The 20,381-nt window shown below is 41.1% G+C and overlaps 1 protein-coding gene across 19 annotated transcripts in view; it reads left to right on the top strand.

Annotated features, from left to right (window-relative positions):
• Positions 1–20,381, top strand: part of RBFOX1 (RNA binding fox-1 homolog 1) — a 2,130,504-nt gene that overhangs the window by 1,116,056 nt on the left and 994,067 nt on the right. The window lies entirely within an intron of this gene.

A 20,381-nucleotide genomic window follows, 5' to 3' on the forward strand; every position in this document is an offset into this window, starting at 1 on the left:
GTGAGTGTTAGAATGGAATCCAAAAAAGGAAGAAAACAGTTTTAGTGTCCAAGGAATTTGTAACGTCATTGAATGACAAAGCGACACTTGTAGAACCATCAGGGAATTGTCGAGTCCTAAACTTACCGAAGAGTGCATTATATGGGAGTTCAGGGGATAGTTTGATGGATTTGAGCTGGTGTAGTTAGGTACACTTCCCTGGAATAAGAAGAGCTTGAGATGATCCATGAAGATGGTGTAGAATTCCAGAGGCATTGGAAAGTGGAGCTTAAAGGTATCTTGAAAGTCAAGTAAAGAGGTTTGTAGTTAAGTAAGAAAGGAAGGGACATGAGGAAATTCATGTCATGTTTCCCAGATATATCCTTGTCTGCTGGGGGAGGTGGGGGAGGAAGGGGGGGGGGAGAGGGAGGGAGGGAGGGAGAGGGAGAGAATTAGTAGAATTAACAATGGTGAATGTAAGCACTGAGGGTCAGGTAAAGATGACTCCAAGATATCTAGCTTTATGTTGGGGGAAGAAAATGGAATTAAGCAGTTGGAATTGCCATTCTCATCACTGAAGGTGGAGTAAGAAGATAAAGTAAGGCATAATGCAATCTTCACTGGAAATGAAAATCCGCTAAGCACCCACCTCACCGTGCCCATTCTTTATTTTGGAGCATTCCAACACTCTCTTTAATTCCTTGCTATTTATTCTTAAGTGAAAATTATATGAAACCTCTGCTTGGAAATAGAGACCAGTGCTCCTATGTTCATTCTCTCCCTCCCATAGCAACTCAGATATTTCCTACAAAGGATGACGTAGAGGCCTCCTCACAGAAATGAAGGTTTTAATGCAGAATCTAACTTCAGACTGATAAGATTTCCAATGTTAATACAGAACAGGACAATGTAGTGGGCTTCCTGTGCGGCCTTCGTGGCTGGGACAAGTGGGGCCACTTCTCTTCTGCTACATGGAGGGGCATTAATACAAGCACACTCACTGATGTTTAGAAAGTTTCTATTGTGATTTATCTGAGTTGAATTCCCAGCCAAGAGATTCTAGCAGTATGTGCACCCATTACACCATGTTACCTTGGGATGTGGTTGTCACATTACAGTGATGCTTGTGTGCTAAACTTGGGGCTGGGTGCTTCTATACAGTATCTCTTTTAATGCTACATAAATGATGTAGGTATTATTACTCTCCCCATTGCTCATACAAGGAAACAATCTCAGAGAGATGGAACAAATTGCCCAAAGTGGCATGACTATGAAGAAATATTCAAATCCAAAAAACCAACTTAAATATGTGCTTTCAAACATAATTTTAAACTGCCTCCCAAAGGAGTTTCGCTAATTTTTCCATTATTCTTTTTGTACTGATGTCCTTTCTTTTAAAACTAATGTATTTATTATTGCATATGTTATAAATACGAAAAAACGTTTTAGAAGTATAAATGAATATAAAGGGGAAAATAGCTCCCTTTCCTACCCGGGATCTCTGGCCCCTCATTTTCCTTCCCCAGAAGCAACTACTCTTTCGCAGTTTCTCATGTATCTTTCCAGAGATAATGTAGGTATATGCTTATATATAAATGTGTATACCCCTTTCTTTTGCTCCTGACAGTGCTCATCCTATACATGATATTCTATATTTTCCCCTAATTATTATATTTTAGATGTCTTTTATATTTATATTGACAGCCTTTGGACCAGAATACATGGATCTATAATGAAGTTGAATTTGTAACTTGTATGGATTGTGACTTGTTACATTTCTACCTATTCTCTGCCTTGTTAGGGTATTTGAAATGCATTTTTGTTTCATTATGTAGTACCCTCTAAGCTATAATGATATGCATCTCCAAAGATGTGGAAAACCCCATACCTTGAGAATTGGTCTCGATCATGTTGAAACTATCCGTTTAATGAGACTGAAGAACTATGAATTGGCATCTTAAGTCAGAGTCCCAAGTGCTGGACACTTAGCCTGGGGCTTTCTCTCTTGGTGGAACCAAGGGAAGCTTCTGGGAGAGGACAGGGGGACACATCTAGCACAGAGTCACATCCATGCCTTGTATGAAAACATCCACAACGCAGTAGAAGGTCCACGCGCGTCATTCAAGCCTCGGTGCTGGATCAGGCTTCTTTTCCCTGTATGAACTCCTTTTTTATTCGTAACTGAACTGTCATTTCCTTGGTCCACACAGGTTCCTTTTCCTTGAATTCCCTTCCACTTAACCTTAAACCCTTTCCACCCTCAGGGATCGCTGGAGTCCTGCCATCTTCATTCCTGATCCACCATACTGGAATCCGTCCTGCCTCCTTTTACCTGGACCCTGATTCACCTTTCACTTGTTTAGTGCCCAGTCTTCCCTTCCCATCAGTACCTTTATCCTCCCACATGACCCTGCAGGTAGCAGTTGCTCAATAAATATTTGGTAATTTATGCTATGGAAACACTGATTTGTGTGCTGCACGCCCTTCAGCCGTCAGAGGCAACTAGACTTGTACTTCCCAGATGTGTGACACCTCACTCATTAGAAAATTGACAAGCTGCCTAACTGAACAGTCTCCAACACGTTATAAATGTTTGGATAAAGCCACCATCAATGCGCAGTCATTGCAGAGCCAATAAAATATGACCTTGTCTTCCTCCACTTTATTTGCTTGTTTCCTAGAGTATCATCTCCAAAGGCAAGAGGAAAAAATGGTGAACAGCTGGGAGCAGGAGGTGTCCTTCGCACATCCTTTATCTGGAACTGGTAGAAATAGCCAATATGATTCTGTCTCATTTTAACAGGGTAGATATGATTTCAAAATAACATCTTAGTTGTGAACCCCTTGAAGGCAGGGACATACTCATCTTGCTGTCATGAGTCCCAAGCATATTATAGGGCAGAGTTTCCCAACCTCAGTGCTGTTGACATTTTTGGCTGGATAATTATTTGTAGAGGGTGGTTGGCCTGTATGTTGCAGGGTGCTAAGCAGCATCCAGGCCTCACCCTAATAGATGAGAGTAGCACCTCCTCCCTTAGTTGTGACAACCAAAGATGTCTCCACACATTGCCAAATGTCCCCTGGTGGGAGGGGTTGCCCCCTTCTCCCCCCCATCATTGAGAACCACTATGGTAGCAACTCAACAAATGTGTTGAATGAACAAGTAAAAATGATCAACATCTGAAAATTATCAAGTAACTTTCTTTTTCCCCATGTGAAGAACAATTAACCCACCTGGGCAGGTATGTGAGAGAAACGCATTTTACTCAATACCTGATTAGTGGGTAAACACTTGCTGTAAATCACCTGAAAATTCTAGTCTGTCTCTTTCTATAGATTCCAAAATGGCGAGCAGGTGTACCTCCTCCTAGTACCCAGTCTACAAGCTGGCATTTGTAAAAAAGACACTGTGAATGATTTGCCAAATAAAAATACATCACAAGGATCTACAGCATTGAAAATAATTTATCCAAAACACTGCATTGATTCAGTTGTTTTCACTGGGGGCACAGCTATCGTGTGAAGGGAGACACATGTGGATTGAGATAATAACCGTTGATGAATCATTGCTAAATGACTACTTGGGTTCCACAGCATATATGAACTACATTGTTTAAAGTTCTAAAAATCACACAGCTTTTATCAGCACTTCAGAATCTCAATTTCATGTCTTATCGAGAGTTCTTTAAAATTTTTTTGAACACCATAGCCAGTTCATTGAACAGTCTCAGCTCAGTGGGATGTAAACATGAGATGGTTTTATTTTTCTCCACTCACTGCCTCCAACTGTGCTGGGTTGCATATTTTCTTCTTGTCCTTTAATAACATCTTGAGCAGATTTTGCAACTTTCTGGTTATTTTTTTATTAGTGTAGTCTCCAACTGCTATTTATGCCTCAGTTGTTTTCCTTTTTAAAGCATCTATCTCATAATCTGTTGAAAATGTCTTTTTACCTTAGCAGTCCAACTTGTAGTTCCAGGGGCTGAAAGAGGAAAGGGGCGTGGTATGATTCTTTTGTCTTGGAATGGAGAGGGAGTACTTTGTATGTCTTGAGTGATGTTTTCCCTTTCTTATTCTGTCCCTCCAGCCTGCCAAAGTTTTGAGGCAGGAAGGAAGGAGATGCAAAGGGTCACGGTTCTCCAGTTCAGTGGGTATAGTTGTAATCCTCTAGCTGCTGATTGTTACTGCTTCTCTAGCTCTTGAGTGGTAAATATCTGAACTCGGACTTTCTCACGTTGCACAAGTATCATGGATTCCTCATATGGACATGCAGAGGTCCTCTTGCTCCAAAGTTTCTTATTATGGAAAATCCAGCTCCAGCAGAGGCTATTTCAACTCCCTTCCCGGGATCTCTTCCAACACTATATCCCACAGGCCATGGTCCCTCACCTAGCAGGGGACCCTCTTGGCATGTACCAGCAAGGCTCAAGGTTAGCTACTTCTGCTGGAACGACATGAATTACAGGAAACTTGCTCATGCTTACCATGCCAGATGGTAGGTGTGATGGTGGGGTTTGTGTGTCAACTTGGCCAGGTGATGGTACCCAGGTGTCTGGTCAAGCAAGCACTGGCCTAGCCGTTACTGCAAGGACATTTGTGGCTGGTTTATTAAATCATCAGTCAGTTGGCTGTAGCTGTGATTGATCGCATCAACAAAGGGCATGTCTTCCACAGTGAGAAAATGCAGTCAGCTGGATTTAATCCAATCAGTTGAAGACTTTTAAGTGAGACAGACAGAGGACCTTCACTACTCCTTCGGCTAACCAGCAAAGTGTTTCCTGAGGAGTTCATGGAAGTTGCCAGTTCGTTCCTGAGGAGTTCATCACACATGTTCATTGAAGTTGCCAGTTCACTGCCTGAGGGGTTCATTGAACATCTTCATTGGAGTTGCCAGTTTGCTGCCTGACCTATGGAATTTGGACTCATGCATACCCACAGTTGCGTGAGACGCTTTTATAAAATATGTTTAGGTATCTCTTGTTGATTCTGTTTCCCTAGAGAACCCAAACTAATACAGTAGGGTTGAAGACTCTGGCACTCTTTCCCCCATCCCCACCCTGCCATCATTCCCCCTTCTTACAGGCATCTCTGGCATTTCAAGGGATTTTTTAGCACAGATACATTCTTTTTTGGGGAGCTCAGGAGTAACTTTTTATTCATCACTAGGTTTCTCCTGAGACCTTTACCTGTCCTAATTATAATTATGTCTTGGAGAGACTCTTATGAATATAGGAACATGGTGACTTTTCTTATTTTATTAGGATGTACCATTAGCCTTTGGAAAATATTTATATCTATGGTGTATCAAGAGTTCTGTAATATTCCAATGAAAGTATCCTTAATGTTTTGTATCTCTGTGTAAGAACTGCTTCTCAAAGTATGTGTGGTGTAATAATTTTTGTCTTGCCTTTCTATTTGGTAGAGAGATTTTCACATGGACCCAAACAGGGCTTATTGGTGAAGATTTATAACAAGAGGGATTATGTAAGAACAAAGTAATTATCCTTTATGAACGAGTATCCACCTACTTTACAAAGGAGTGAAATTAGCCATTTTAGTTAATTACAGGGATGAACTTAACTTTGTGGACCAATTAGGGCTCTTTGGTTACAAGCAACAGAAACTGATTTCCCCATATATTGAGCTAAAGGGATATTTATTAGCAGTTACTAGGGAGCTTTCAGAATTGAGAGGAGGCTCAAAAAGCAATGTTGGAAGTGTGGTGGGTAACACAAAGCATCTGTGAGGTCTCTGCTGTGGGAACACATAAACCCCAACTATGTCTTCTGTGCATGGGTCATTCTTCTCCAGTTTCAGATCCCAGGAGAGCATATTCTGTTGACCAAGCTGAGGCTACAGGCCACTTATTGAATTTGCCTTGGCAAGGAGAGGGAGGATTTGGTAGTAGGTGCCTTCATAGAATTCATCTTCTGCAGTGAGAAGGAAAGACACTCAGTCTATTTTCCCATGAAGACTGCACATAATGGGGAAGCTGTAACTCCCCTAAAATACCAGGATGCTGGTGGGAAAGGAAAACAGTTGTTGGGCAGTCAAGAAATGATAGTATTTTAGCGTTGCTCTAACACAGCATTTCCTGTCTTCCTTGTTCTGGGGAGTGAGGAGCACCCTGGTGTCGTCTTCTGCATTAATATGGTGTTTATTGATCACCTTTTGTATTTGGGTTGTCTCACTCTCTCTGCACCTCTTGAACATTCCTCTTCCTCCCATTTGCCTCCTCTTTACCTTGCTCATTCCTCTAGTGCTGTTTGCTGTTCCTGGCTAACTTCTCTTCTCTTCTACAGTTTTCCTCCTGCATTTGCACAGTGTAGTTTTATGCAGTGCATTCCTCCACTAGACTGTTCCTACTGTTTCAGACTCAGTTCCTAATAGTTTGAGCTTTTCCTTTTTAGTTCCATTACCTTCCCTCTCCTGTGCTGCCTGTTTCTGCTCTTTGGCTGGACACATTTTGATGACCTGCTCCCGAAGCAAAGACTTCAGACTGCCCATGAGGATAAGAGAACCCACTCTGACCTCTTGACTACTGACATCACTAACATCACCTGTCATTTATTTCTCATTGCCTACGTGTACAAAAGGAAAGTCCCTTGATGTCCCTAGAGGACACTTGGAATTATAAACAGGAGAACTGGCTACCTGGGAACACAGTCCTAAGAAGACCGGTGTTATTTCCAGCACATCATGTGTTCTGTTCTCTAAAGCACCCTTGGCATACTCAGTGGCACCCTAGGGCAGCCAAGTACTGGATTACACACATTGAGAGCTGTCAGCTCTGATACAGGAATAGCAAAGGCAACACCTGGAACTGGATGAGAGATGGACATTGACCGTGTGGGCAGATCAACTGTACCAGTTAGGGTTCTTGATTGCCAAGAACAGAGATTAGCTCTGAGTGACGTATGCAGACAGAAATTTGATTCAGATTCTTTTGGAGAGTACATAGAATTATTAGCAACATTGAAAACCTACAGTGGAAAATATGCAAGGGTATAAAGGCAGAGTTAAGATCTCACCATAGAAACTCCCAGCTAAGGATGCTGAAGCTAGTACCGAGCCCTCTATAACTTGCCACCACTAGCACCATCACTCCTGGGTGGCTTGGGACCACGTGCCTTGGCTGTCGTCTGGCACAGCCTCCATGAATGATATTGAATTGACCCTGTGATTTGCTCACGGCCCCTAAGAACTTGGGACGTGCATTCAAATGATTGTTTACAAAGGCACTGATTTAATTGGATGAGGAAAACAAAGTCATTTCAACAAATAATACTGAACCAACTGGATACTAGAATGAAAAAATTGAACTCTAATGCATGTTTTACATCATATAAAAAATTAACTTGGAATTGACAGACCTCAAAATAGAAGGAAGAAATATAACTCCCCTTAAAGAAAACATGGAAGAATATCTTTGCAAACTAAGTATAGTCAACATTTTCCTAGACAGAACATAAAAGAGCACTGAATATAAAAGAAAATTTGATAACCTTTACTTTATCAAAATTAAAAACTCCTTCCCATAAAAAGGCTTTGAGAATGAAAATTCAAGCTGCAGACTGGGAGGAAATTGTATCTATATATGTGTGTGTATACATATACACACACATATATCGTAACATATCATGTAATAGAATATATTCTATATATCCAGAGATACAATTTAGTATATTAAATATTGCGTATTTTCCGTATTACATACCCATATATAATCTATTTTTATTATATAGTCTATGTAACATTTCCTTGTAGTCTGAGGCTTGCCTTTCCATTCTCTTACTGTCCTTTTTATGGGAAGGAGTTTTTAGTTTTGATGAAATTAGATATGAAAAAAGACTTGTAATGGTACAGCCACTGTGAAAAATTATTAGGCAGTTCCTAAAAAGTTAAGCATATACTTATCATATGCCCCTGAAATACCACCCTTAGATATTTTCTCAAGAGATGAAAACATACACTTGCAAAAGACTTCTTAAAGAATGCTCCTTGCAGCTTTATTTATAGCGACAAAAAATACTGGAAATTACCCAAATGTCCATCAGTAGGTGAATGGATAAATGAACTGTGGTATATTTACTCCTTGGAATACTACTTAGCAGTAAAAAGGGGTGAACTGATAAAAACAGCGACATGAATGAATATGCATAACATTATGCTCTGTGATAGAAGCTGTGCACAATTTAATGAAGTTCATCCACAGGAAGAACAGGTCTGTGTGGATAGAAATCAGGCTAGTGGTTGTGTTGGGAGGAGGTGAGGGAGGAGGATAGACTGCAAAGAGAGACGATGGAAATTATAGGGTGATGGTATTGCACTGTATTATCAAGATGTTGGTTCGTGGGAGTTATACATTAGGAAAAACTCATTGAGCTGTATAGCTAAGATCTGTGCAGTTTATGTAATTATAGTTCAATTTTAAAAATGTGGTGGGGAAGCATCCTAATGGTGAAACTTGGTTATATTGCTGCATCCGTAACATCTGGACAAGTCCTTTGGTTTTTGTAGTGGGAGGTCTGAGCCTGCCTCTCCCCACCCCCGCTTCTTAGTCGCCCCTGAAATAGAAAGGTTGCTTGGAAAATGGGCAGTCGTTAATCCCACATGTCCACTACAGCATCAAGTTCCTCACCATGAAGCAAGTCAAGTGGGAACCATGGTGGGGATGACATGGCCCTTGTCACTTCCAGATAGAGTGATCAGTGGTCGTGGCTTGCCTGGGACTTCCTCAGTTTGGGCCTGAAGGGTCCATGCCTTGGGAAATCCCCCAGTCCCGGGCGAACGAGGACGATTGTTCACCCTACGTCCAGGAAGAGCTTCATCTAAAGTCGAATCTGAGAGGGAAATTCAGGGACCACACTGGGAAGATTGAACACCAAACCCAGACCTAAGCTCCCATGGGTCTGTGGTGACTCTGGAAGAAGAGTCAGGAACAGAGACTCATCAGCGGTCTCTAGCCCCTCTCCTAGACTGAGACTCTTACACCGTTATCCACGTCTCCTTTCATATCACCCTACATCCTTAAAATCATTTACGCGATGTTTGTATTCCCGATACCTATAAGCTGCATGAAGGTTATAGATATTCAGCTATTTATATAGCTATTTACCCGTGTATATGGCTATACACTATTGGCCAACTATTTACCAGTGTATCTTAAACTCATGCAAAAAGGGCCTGGCACAAATGATTAATAAATACTGTTTGAATGGTTGAATCAATGACCTAATGAATCAATCAGATGCTTCAAATGGCATATGTATCTCTGAGGCTTCAAGTCACAGCCCTTTGGGCTGGGTTCTGAAGGTAATGCCCCATCTTTCCTTGGTGCCATGTGAACATCATCAGTGTATTTAATTATTGATTATTTTGTGTATGCTTCACCAGCTTGAATTATTCTTCTCTGTTCTCTTTTTTCCCAGGACAGTGGCAATATGGATTTTTAGAATCCATTATTTTTTCCCATTTTTTTTCCCTTTTCCTGGAATATCTGTCTGTAGCTGACACCTTCCTCAAACTTTCTTTCACTCTGATATCCTCTTCTGTTTCTACTGAAAGACTCCACAAAACTCAAAGGCGGGATCTGTGCCTTTTATGTCATTAGGATGGACATCCAGCAAGTAGCAGAGGTGATACAGGGAATACAATAACCCAATGCTTAGTAAACTTTGATACTGTGATAATTTACAAGACCATTGTCTGCCTTTGATATAAATGCACAAAGAAGTCTAGGATTATAAAAGTATAATGCAAGCAAGCTTCTTGGACTTAAAGTAAATCTCCATTGTATTCAAGAGACTTCTGAGACTTCCACTGTCTCCAGCTAATCCTGTAAGAAGGAAAAAGAAATAGATTATCACTTCGCAATTTATGTTTTTATCAGTATGCAGTTGAGTATGTTCAATTGACTCCGAATGTTTTGTGCATTCTAATTTTTGTCCCCTATTGTTGTCCCCTGTTGACTTCAAGTTAATGCATAATATGAAGGAGGACATCCCTCATAAATTCTATATCATCAGAGTAATGTGGTTTTGATGATGTACTGCATTTTAGATTAGCTCTGTCACAAAAGGACAATGGGGGGCCCAGGTGTTTTTTTTTTTTTTTTTTTTTTTTTTAAATTTTCCTTCTGTTCTTGAAGTGTGATAAGTCTAATTACAGAGAGCAGCAAACTGCAGCCTGTCTTCATCTAGTGTGGCTTGTGAGGTCTCTTGGATATGAAATCTCTATAATATCCTCAGATTTTTGTAGAAAGTACCTTAGTCCCCCAAAGTTAAGATTGTTCCTAAGTGGAAGGAGAATTCTGAAACATAAAAGGAAGATGAGTAAAGCAAGAAATTAGTAATGCTGATCTGCCATTGCCCAATTTGGCAGTGCATTCTTTGTGGCTTATTTTATTCACAGGAATTAAATAAGAATCACATTTCCAGAATATTAGAATAATTTGGAGGATGGGGCATGGCATATCTAAATTATTTGTAGAGAGTGAATTTTGTTTCTCCTAATACTTTGCCAATCTGAGAGGATTTCTCCCTGTGCATGGTCTTTCCCTGGAGAGGAAGCCAAAGGTGCACTCATGTTTGCAATAGAAAGAATAGTGGTAGCTGTTTACAGCCCTACTATGGCAATCATGTGCTAATACATTCGTTTCTTCAGGTGTTCTACATCAGTGCTTATTAAAGCCTTGAAGAGCATGTAAATATCACCTGGGAAATCTTAAAATGCAGATTCCATTCAGCTGGTCTCAGACGGACCCAGAGATTCTGTACATCTACATGTTCCGGGTGATACTAATGCTATAAATAGCAAGATTTTGTAGGATGTTATTGAAGTGTTAACCAGGAAGAGACATGCTTGTTTGTGGATGCCTCTGCAGTAGAGTTGCCTACAGATGAGAAATAAAGGAGCTCACAATTTTAGATGAATTGGGTATATATTAATATATAATAGTTATCATGAACTGAATCATGATTATATTATTTATTATGCCCAATAATTATTTGGTACTCACTATTCTTACCCCCACTGTACGGCACAGAGGGAAATACAGCTCAGAGACATTTAATGATACGATCAAGTTGCATGGCTACTAACTGGTGGAGCTGAAATTTAAACTCAGTCTGATTTCAAAAACTGTGCCTAAATCCCTGCACTGCTTATAGATGGTGCCCCCAGATGAAGGCTATTTTCTGGAGTGTTGCCATCTCTATCGTCAGAAACCCCTTGGCAAATATTGAGTCCCTGAGGCCATGCCTTAAGGTTTTACACCTGACAGGAGAAAGTGATGTAGTTCCAATTGACACCAGCAAATAGCACTCACTGCTTAGGTGAAATTCAGGGAAACTTAAATATATCTAGAACAAGTGAGTTTCTTTACATCCAGAAAAATTTTTATTTAAATTTAACTAAATCATTTTCTATAATAAGTGACTAGATGGAGGAAATGCTGTATGGAGCAAAATAAGGAATAAATAGATAATCTTAGGGACTTTGAAGTAATTTGTAGTTTGATTTTATCTTTATTTAGATATTTGTGTTCTTACTATTGATGACTGGATTTCTTTGCCTTTTTCCAACTACATTCTGGTTTTCCTCACTGATTCCTCCAGAGCTTCTGTCTTGGTTGCTGATTTGTGGGTCTTTGTCACACGTCAGTATAGCACCCATTGTAAAATGGCGTGAAACTTGCAATCTTTGAATCAAGGGACTGTCTCCTCATTGCAGTGAATGGAACATTGCATTTTCTTAGCTGAGACCAGAGGCAAATGTCCCAGGCCCTATGTTCTCCCAGGTATTACATTCATTCTCTTGTTTAGGAGTCCTGGCCCATTGCTCTCTACTGACCCCAGCAGGAAGAGTGGATAATTGCCGTTGAAACAGAGAGTATCTACACCATGCTGCTCTTTCCCCTGGCAAGAAACTTTCATTTGAGTTGCTAGGCAGAATGGTCTGGTCAAGCCAGGCAGAAGGTTTATCACCTTCTGCCACTGAGTTAGCTCTGCCACCTTGGCCAAGTCACCAACTGTCCTGAGCCTCAGTTTTCTCAAGTAAATCATGGAGTAGAATACACAGGAGTGGCTTCTGATGAAACCAGATAATGCCCAGAAGCATTCGGCATGGCGCCTGGAATGTAGTGCTCGATGTCAGCCTTCATTCTCTTATTATGATGTATATCCCTGCCCTGGCTCTCCATGCTGTTAAATAGTTTGAGTCAATTTGCACACTATATCCACTTTTTATAACTTCTGTAATTCTCTCATTTTCTTCCTATCAACTTATTGCCTTTTTCCTTTTTCATGAAACCTTGAACCTTTTGAATAAGACAAAGAAGCTTTAAACATAATTTTGGAAAGTGAGCCTAAAAGTGAAAATTTTACAATGTTTTAAGACAAAGGAAATTTTATTGCATTCAGGTGTATATAGAGCAACCCTACATAGCCTAGAAGTGTCTACCCTGTGCAAGGTCTTAGATGTTTTGCTTTTGGTGAAATAGCAGACTAAGTTGTCCTTAGTTGGACGATCTATGCCTACAGCCCAGTGACCTGATTTTGCTTGTGGCTTGGGGAATCCAACTTGTGTCTATAGAGGTATATTTTTAGGTTAATGAATGTTTCAGTACTAGAATAATCTTGAAAGCAGTTTTGGCCTTAACTCATATGAAATTCCCCTTCAATCTTATTAACTCATAGACGGCCACAAGACAAACTGACAACAAACCTCTGCCCAGAGTTTTCATTAATGCCAAATCTGTGGAGTCTATATTGATAATTTCTTACATAATGCTTTTAAATTGCGGGAGGGGGGTGTTATTCAATAAATACTTTAAAGCAACACATGAAATAAAAAAAGACTATTCCTCATCTTACCCTAGCTATAGTTTTTTGTTAGAGAAAATACTAGTAGATTATTTCCTTTTTAATTATAGTCATCATGTTTCCACCTTGTTAATTCATTAAGCTATCTGGTCTCTGACTTCTGGAGTTTAGGTCTGTGACTGTGTGATATCAGAGAAGGTCCCTGTCTGTAGCCCTGGAAACACATCCACGTTCCAAAGCAGTGCCAAGAGCAAGCAGTGATGATATTAACCAAGAATGAATCAAGTACTTTTATAAAGATAAGTCCTTACACTTAGAGATGGCACTTACAGAGAAGGACTCTTAGATATTCCCAAATAGAGGAAAACACCATTGCAGAAAGGGAAGATGATCTGACTATGGTTACACTCTGCGTTGATGTTGGACAACAGATTAGAACCCCTGGAGTGTGTATGATGACGTGATGGCACTGGCGCGTCTTGTGTCAGTCTTGGAAGAGAAACTGACTGTAGGATCTCCCAGATTAATATTGGAAGGGAACTTTGAGATCAAGCTATTCAACCTCCTCATTTTATAAATATGAGGACTCTGACATACATAGAACAAATAGTTGTTGAACATTTACCAAGTGTCAGATACTGTTCTAAATGGCAGGTTCCAGCTGTGACCACGACTGGAAAGTTTCCTGCTCATCCCAAGGTGGGAATCAGACAGTGATCAGACAGTGATCAGCTGATATATACTCGGAGGATGGTAATATGGGTGATGTAGTCATATCTAAGACAGGAATGGACTGAGATATCTGAAGAAGGGAAAGATGCTGGTGTGGCTGAGGCACGGTGAGCAGGAGGGAGCAGGGTGAGAGATACGATCTGAGAGGGAGGTTGGAGAGAATAGTGCCTTTCAGGCAGTAGGAAGGAGTTAGGATTTTTTTTCTAAGTGCAGTGGAAAAAAGTGTAGACTTTTACATATAGGAAGACATGCTATGATTTATATTTAAGAGTTCTCTTTGACACCTATGAAGAGAATTCATTGTGATGGCTCTGGGGGAAGCAAGAAGACCAATTAGCAGACTAATGCTGTAGCCAGGGGAGGACTCAGGCAGCAGTGGGGAGGGAGAGGAGAAGATAGAGACAGGGTATGTGCTGGACACAAAGATGAGGACTAGCCTCTAAATTTAGTGTGAGAGGTGAGCGAAAAGAGACTTGCAACTGAACCTTAATTTTTCAACTTGATCCTCCAAACAGATGAACCCAGAGAGAGGTTTGTATTAGGTTCTGGAACTAGCTTTCTCATTCTTGACTGACATCTGTTTTTATAATAATCTTGAGAGCTGCAAGCCATAACCGACCCAAGGGGAGATGCTTATCGATTTCTTTCCTCTTTCTCCTACATCACCTTGCACGGGGGCTGGATTGCAGGGTTGAGAAAATTCAAGGATCAGAGCAGGTGTGTATGGGGCTCACCCAGCTGTGTGCTTTCCTTTTGAGCTCAGTGAGTGCAGAGCTAAAAGAAGATGTCTCGGTAAGGGAATAGCACGATCTGCCTCCCTGCATGGGACCACAGGCTTAGACACCAGTTCTGCCTTCTTGGGCGCTGCTCTCATCTTGTTTTGTGAGACTGTCTGTGAACTTCATTAACCTGCCATTGACTTCCTCTTGATACCTTAATGGAGGCCACACAGTGTTGAGTCACAGTTTGAAAGGATGTTTGTCATCACAGTGAGACATCGCTCTGCTCCTTGAAGCTCTGCTGTTTATCATTCCTCTTCGTTTGCATTCCTTCCCCAGGCTTACCCTTCCTTCGGCAGTGATCACATCCAAGCCAATTTTGATCAATAGTTCTGTTCATTTCACATTGAAATGAGCCTGGTGTTTAGCAGCTGATGACATCTGCACTCAAAATGTAGTACATTTGTGTTCCTTCTCTTCGGTTGAACTTGTCAGAATTCCTTAGGAAGGGAAAAATTATCTTGGCTTAATCTTTAATATTCTTTAGATGGTGTCTCCTGCATACAGCCTATAGCTTATGAGTTAAGAACCTGGAGGCATTATAACGGCTGCCCATAATTAAGATGCTCTACTGCCCTTGACTTGAAATGATGAAAACTCAGTTACCGCTTGGAATATATTTACTTGTGTGTAGACAGGAGCAAGGTCTGCCTGAGGACGTATTTTCTCTCTTAACCAGGACTTCTTGCTCAGCTTGAAAGCCTGTTTCTTCCTTCTCTGAGACTGTCCCTGCCGACACCCTGGACTTTTCTCTTTATACCTCATTGTGCACCAGAGAGGACTTGTGCTGCTTTATTGCTGTTTTCCACTTACCTGCCCTTCCACCTGGACAGTGTTTGCCTGGGTACAGGGAGGTACCTTGGGAACCTCCACAGGATTATGCAAAAAGTCCTCTCTGAGGGTCACACTGAAGCATCTTAGAGAGAGTTAGAGAGAGATTCTTCCGAAACATTCTGTAAAACTAGTTTGCTGAAATGTCATGTCAGGGTTTGTCCTAGGAGAGGAAGAAGCATCTGTTCAGGATGCCTGCAAAGAACAGAGTATAGCACAGGAAGGGCAAGCTGCAAAGGTCATCTGGGCATTTGGAGGACAAAACACACACAATTTTGTTTTAAGCCCAAAATGTATAAAAGTAAGAGATTGTGGAAAGTGCCGCGTCTGTGGTTTCTTACCTTTGCCAGACATAAACACATACATGAGATGTTTGGGTGAGTCTCTCTTCGTCGTGTACCATCTTGGATTGTGAGCTGTTTGGGACAAGGAAATGTCTTCTCCATCTCTGCATCCACAGCAGCAGTGAAATATTTGACACATAAGCTCCCACTGACAGTCACGGTGCTTATTCAGAAGGCAAGAGCCCTGGGTAAAGGTGGTGTCCACCTTATGGAACTTGAACTCCACTTAGACGGAAGGAAGATACTTCTGAACCACCTCGCACATGATGACAAGATATTAACCTGAGACCTTTGAATGGATTCAGATCAAGAATGTCTAGACAGTAGCAGAAGTGTTACTAAAGGGAGACAAGAAGCCTTTCCCCACTTATAGACAGTGAAACACCTGTTGCATGTCTGCACCTGTATTTGTTTTTTATTTTGCTGCAACAAGTCACCACAAACCAAATAGCTTAAAAGAATGGAGTTTTTTTTCCTTTCTCATAGTTCTGGAGGCCAGAAGGCCAAAATCAAGTTGTGAGGAAGGGTGGTTCCTTGTGGAGGTTCCCAGGGAGAACCCATTCCATGCATCTCTGCTCGCTGCTGGTGGCGGCTGAGAGCCCTTGGTTCCTTTGGCTTGGGGCATCCCCTGTGTCTTTTCCTCTTCCCTTCAAGGGACACTTATCACTGGATTTAAGGCCCACCCTAGTCCAGGATGATCTTCTCTTGAGTTGGTTGCAGATAGTTAAATCTGCAAAGACCAGTTTTAAAATAAAGTCACATTCACAGGTTCCCGGGGAAATATCTTCCTGGGGTGGGGGTGGGAACCATTCAGCTCACTACCGCACCTCAGTTATTTCTCAGCTTCACTGTCAGGTTCAGGTGGTGTGATGTTCTGGGAAGTAATGTGGTTTCCCCAGTTGGATAGAATTTCATGGGACTTTGTACAAGTGGCCTCAACTCTGATCTCATTATAACAAATCCATAAGAGAATATTCAGATTGTTTCATCTTATTTTCAAATCTTATTGATTTAGATGCCATTTTCATTTACTCTACTTAATGATTCACCACAACAGCTTCAGTTTCCCCCAAACAGCTCTGGCTTGCATTTGAGGACCCTGCCTACAATTTGACTTACTGCCCATCAACTCTGTACCAACTCTGTGTCTCTGGTCAACTTATTTCACTGCCTCAGACTTCAGTTTCCCCATTTGTAAAATGGACGTGATCACACTAATCTCTCAAAGTTATTGCAAGGATTGTACGACCTAAGGTATATAATGTGCTGAACGATACAGAGCATATAGAATGTCAGTGAAGGGTACTCACTACTGATGTTGCTATTACTATTGGCCTGGAATTAACTTAGAATCAGTTACTTTTTCCCCAGTAGCATTGTTTGCAAATGTCTGCTTTTATGATTATTAGTTAAGAGCTTATTTTTTATAGGGGATTCAGCAAGGGTGATTGAGCATAGGTTATTCAGTCTAAACTAATGATTTTTTTTTTTTTTTTACAAGCTGACCATCTGTCAGGGAAGCAGCAGAAGGCATTCCAATAGGACTGAGTTGAATTAAATTAGGAGATAAAAGTAATAATAATGGCTTTCCTCCAAGTGATATCTCAAAATCTGTCCACTTATTCCTAGCTCCACAGTTGCCACTTTAATCCAAGCTACCAGCATCTGGACCCCTTGGTGCAGAATGTCCGAGCTGGTCTCCCAATTTCCACTGCTCCCTCAATCCCACCTTTATATAACAGTCAAAGTGATCCCTTTAATATTCATATCAGGACATGTCACTGCATTCCTTCCAATCCCCCAGCCTTGAATAAAAAACCCAAAGATTAAAGTAAAAAGAATAACTTGGCTTGCAGTCCCAGTATAATCTGGCCTCTGCCTTCCTCTCCGACCACTGTTTCCCTCCACTTCTGCTCCGCGTTCCTCAAGTTCCAGCCACACTGGCCTCTGCCCGCTTTCTGGCCTCAGGAACATGTGCTCTTCTTTCTTCCAGAAAGCTCTTCCTGCCTGTTTCCTGGCAATGTCCACTCTTATGCCAAGTCTCAGTTTAGACTCTTCAAAGAGGCAATCTCCAGCCCCTCCAATAAATGATCCACTCCCCAGTGATCTCATTGCATTCTCTCCTTTTTCTGCATTATACTCATTACAGTTTACAATTGCACATTAATTGGTGTGGTCCCTTGTTAAATTGCTCACCATTGTATCCCCAGAACCCATCTCAGCACTTGCAGAAGGAAAGAGCACTTCAAAGTATAAAGAGCTTCTGATGTGGATTATTCCACATGAGGCTCACAGCATCTTTCCAAGGAAGACATCTGCTATCGAGTTCATAGGTGAGGAGTCTAAAGCTCACGGTGGTAAAAGCTTGGAAATGGAAAAACTGGGTCTGAAACTCAGGTGTCTGATGCCAGGCCCAGGGCCCCTTCCGTTAGAGTACAGCACGTTCCAGACACTTCTATTACTGTCTCTAAAATCCTTAACTGCTGCTCCTGAAGGTAGGTCCATCTTTTCCTGAAGCACTGGAAAAAGAAAAAGGAAGGGAGCAAGCACTCTCGTAGCTAGCCCGCCACCCACCAGCATTGTCCCAGGCACATTCCAAGCTCTTTCTGACTTAATCCATACAAAGACTCCATAAGGTCCGTATTCCAGACCCTTTTCACAAATGAGTCACAGACACCATAATGTGCTTAAGGTCCTGCAGCTTCAAGTGGCAGTGCTGGGTTTGGATGCAGGTGATGCTTTGTGAGTCCATGCTTGGTTTGTGGACCAAACACACAGCTTGCAACCCCTTAAATCAAAGCATGGTCGCGTCAACCCAGTGAGCTGAACATGAGGTCGAACCTGCTTTCTTTATACAAGATGAGTTTGGCTGGCAGAGGCAGGTTTCTGAAGTTCCCGAGCATGTGTTCTCGTATAACTAGCTCTGCAACCACAAGGAGAAATGTGTCTCCCCTGACCAACTTGCCTCATTTAGAATAAAGTGTCTAATACTCTTTTAAGAGAAGACAAGCCATTCTTCATTTTAATTGGCGGGGAAAAGTCCATTATAAAGTTCCTACCCTCAGAATAGTTCCTCAAAAGTTGGATATAGTATCTGCATTGTCTTCGTTCTCCTCTCTTCCCAGGAATCATTACCAGCCCTGGGCTTTGATTTATAATCACATTCCCAACAAATTCCTCTGTTGTTAACAACTACTTATTTTTCTATACAAATGGTTTTTGCTCCCCTTTCTGAGGACAATTAACTAAGAAACTGGTCATAAATTACCAATAATGATCAGTTTGTCAGAGTTGATTGTCAAAGTGTGCCATCTTCTATAGTAATTTAGGTAAAGTATCTTTAATTGCTGATAACAGATGAATTACAGTTACTTTTTTTTTTTTTTTTTTTTTGAGATACTCATGAAATCTTCCTGGAAGTCAGACAGAACAACACCTTTTCTGTTTCTCTGGAGGGAGGGTGAAAGGAAAAAACATTCATCACTTCCAGGCCTCCAGAAATACAATTAACGGGACAGCTTTTTGAGGTTTCAAATAAGATGGCCAATCTTTCTAAAGCGTACATCAGAAAAAATCTACTCCTTATTTCAGCAGGAATCAGGGGTCCTTCCTGGTCATGTTTGATATTTGTTCTTTGGATAACATCTCTCATATTTGCAACTAAACCTTGGCCTTGAAATGTGACTTCTTTGAACTCTGGAAAGGAATGGTATTTAATTCACAGGGTTTCTCACAGTTAGGAGGCTGATTAAACCCCAGACTATTTCTGAAAGCCAAGCTGGGGTAGATCTTAGCTGGGAAATGAGGAGGGGAGCTGAGCAATGTGCATGGATTCCTAGACCCTTTGAATTACAGGCCTTATTACCCAGTATCTTATTGCTAAGGCCAATCAGAGTATTCATTGATATGAAAATTGCCAGGGCTTAATATTGACATTCTGCTAAAGATATGCATATTTTAGATACTGAAGGGTGATTTAAGTTTAATCCAGTTAAATATGTCACATTAACTGGAATGTCTAGAATATTGTTGGTCTTTGGGTATTGCAATACTTTATTTATAATCCCCCTCAGGCTTGTGAATATTTTTTTACTATTGTTTGCTTGTCTTTTTTTAGATGGCTCTGGTGTCTGAAATTATTTGAATCATCTTGGCAGCACAGAAAACAGCGTGGTGCTTAAAGGAACAGGGAGGAGAGTTCCCAAGGGGGTCTTAGTATCAAAAAATTCTGGGAGTATCTGGCAGGTCTTCAAATTTGCTAGTTTTTGTTATGAGAAGGAAGCTGCAGCCATGCAGAATTAAAATAATGCATTATGGGATGGGGATGTTTAGGCACTGATTTCATCAGGATTCTTTCAGTTTCATGTAAAAAAAAAAAAATAAAAAGAAACCCGATTCAAGTAAGCTTCAGAAGAAAGAAAGATTGGGATGTACAAAGGATTGACTTCAGGTCTGCCTGGGTTTACATGTTTAATAATATACCCTCTTGGTATTGGCTTTGACAGGCTTCTTCCAGTATTCTCAGAGAAGTTAGTATACTCTTGGGGATACCTCAAAAAATCCCAGGGAAGGCTATGATTGGCCCAATCTGAGTCATGGGCCTGCTCCTGAGAAAATCCCTGGGCTCTAGGGCTGCAGTTTTTCTGATTGGCTGGTCTTGATCTTGATCATTCATGGGAATAAGTTAAAGAAAGTTTCAGCCCCATCGACTTACTAGAGATACATGTAGAATGGGATAAGAATGTGACCTCAAAGTAAAGAATATTAGATAGACCAAAATATTAAACAAACCTTGTAGAAAGTCTCATTCACTTTTCTGCAGCTAGCAAACTGCTATCCAGCTTAATTTGCCCTGCTGGCTAGTTCATACTCACTGTCCTTGGTTGACTCTT

This window comes from Choloepus didactylus, chromosome 21 (genome assembly GCF_015220235.1).
Source record: "Choloepus didactylus isolate mChoDid1 chromosome 21, mChoDid1.pri, whole genome shotgun sequence".
In the NCBI taxonomy this organism is placed as follows: Eukaryota; Metazoa; Chordata; class Mammalia; order Pilosa; family Megalonychidae; genus Choloepus; species Choloepus didactylus.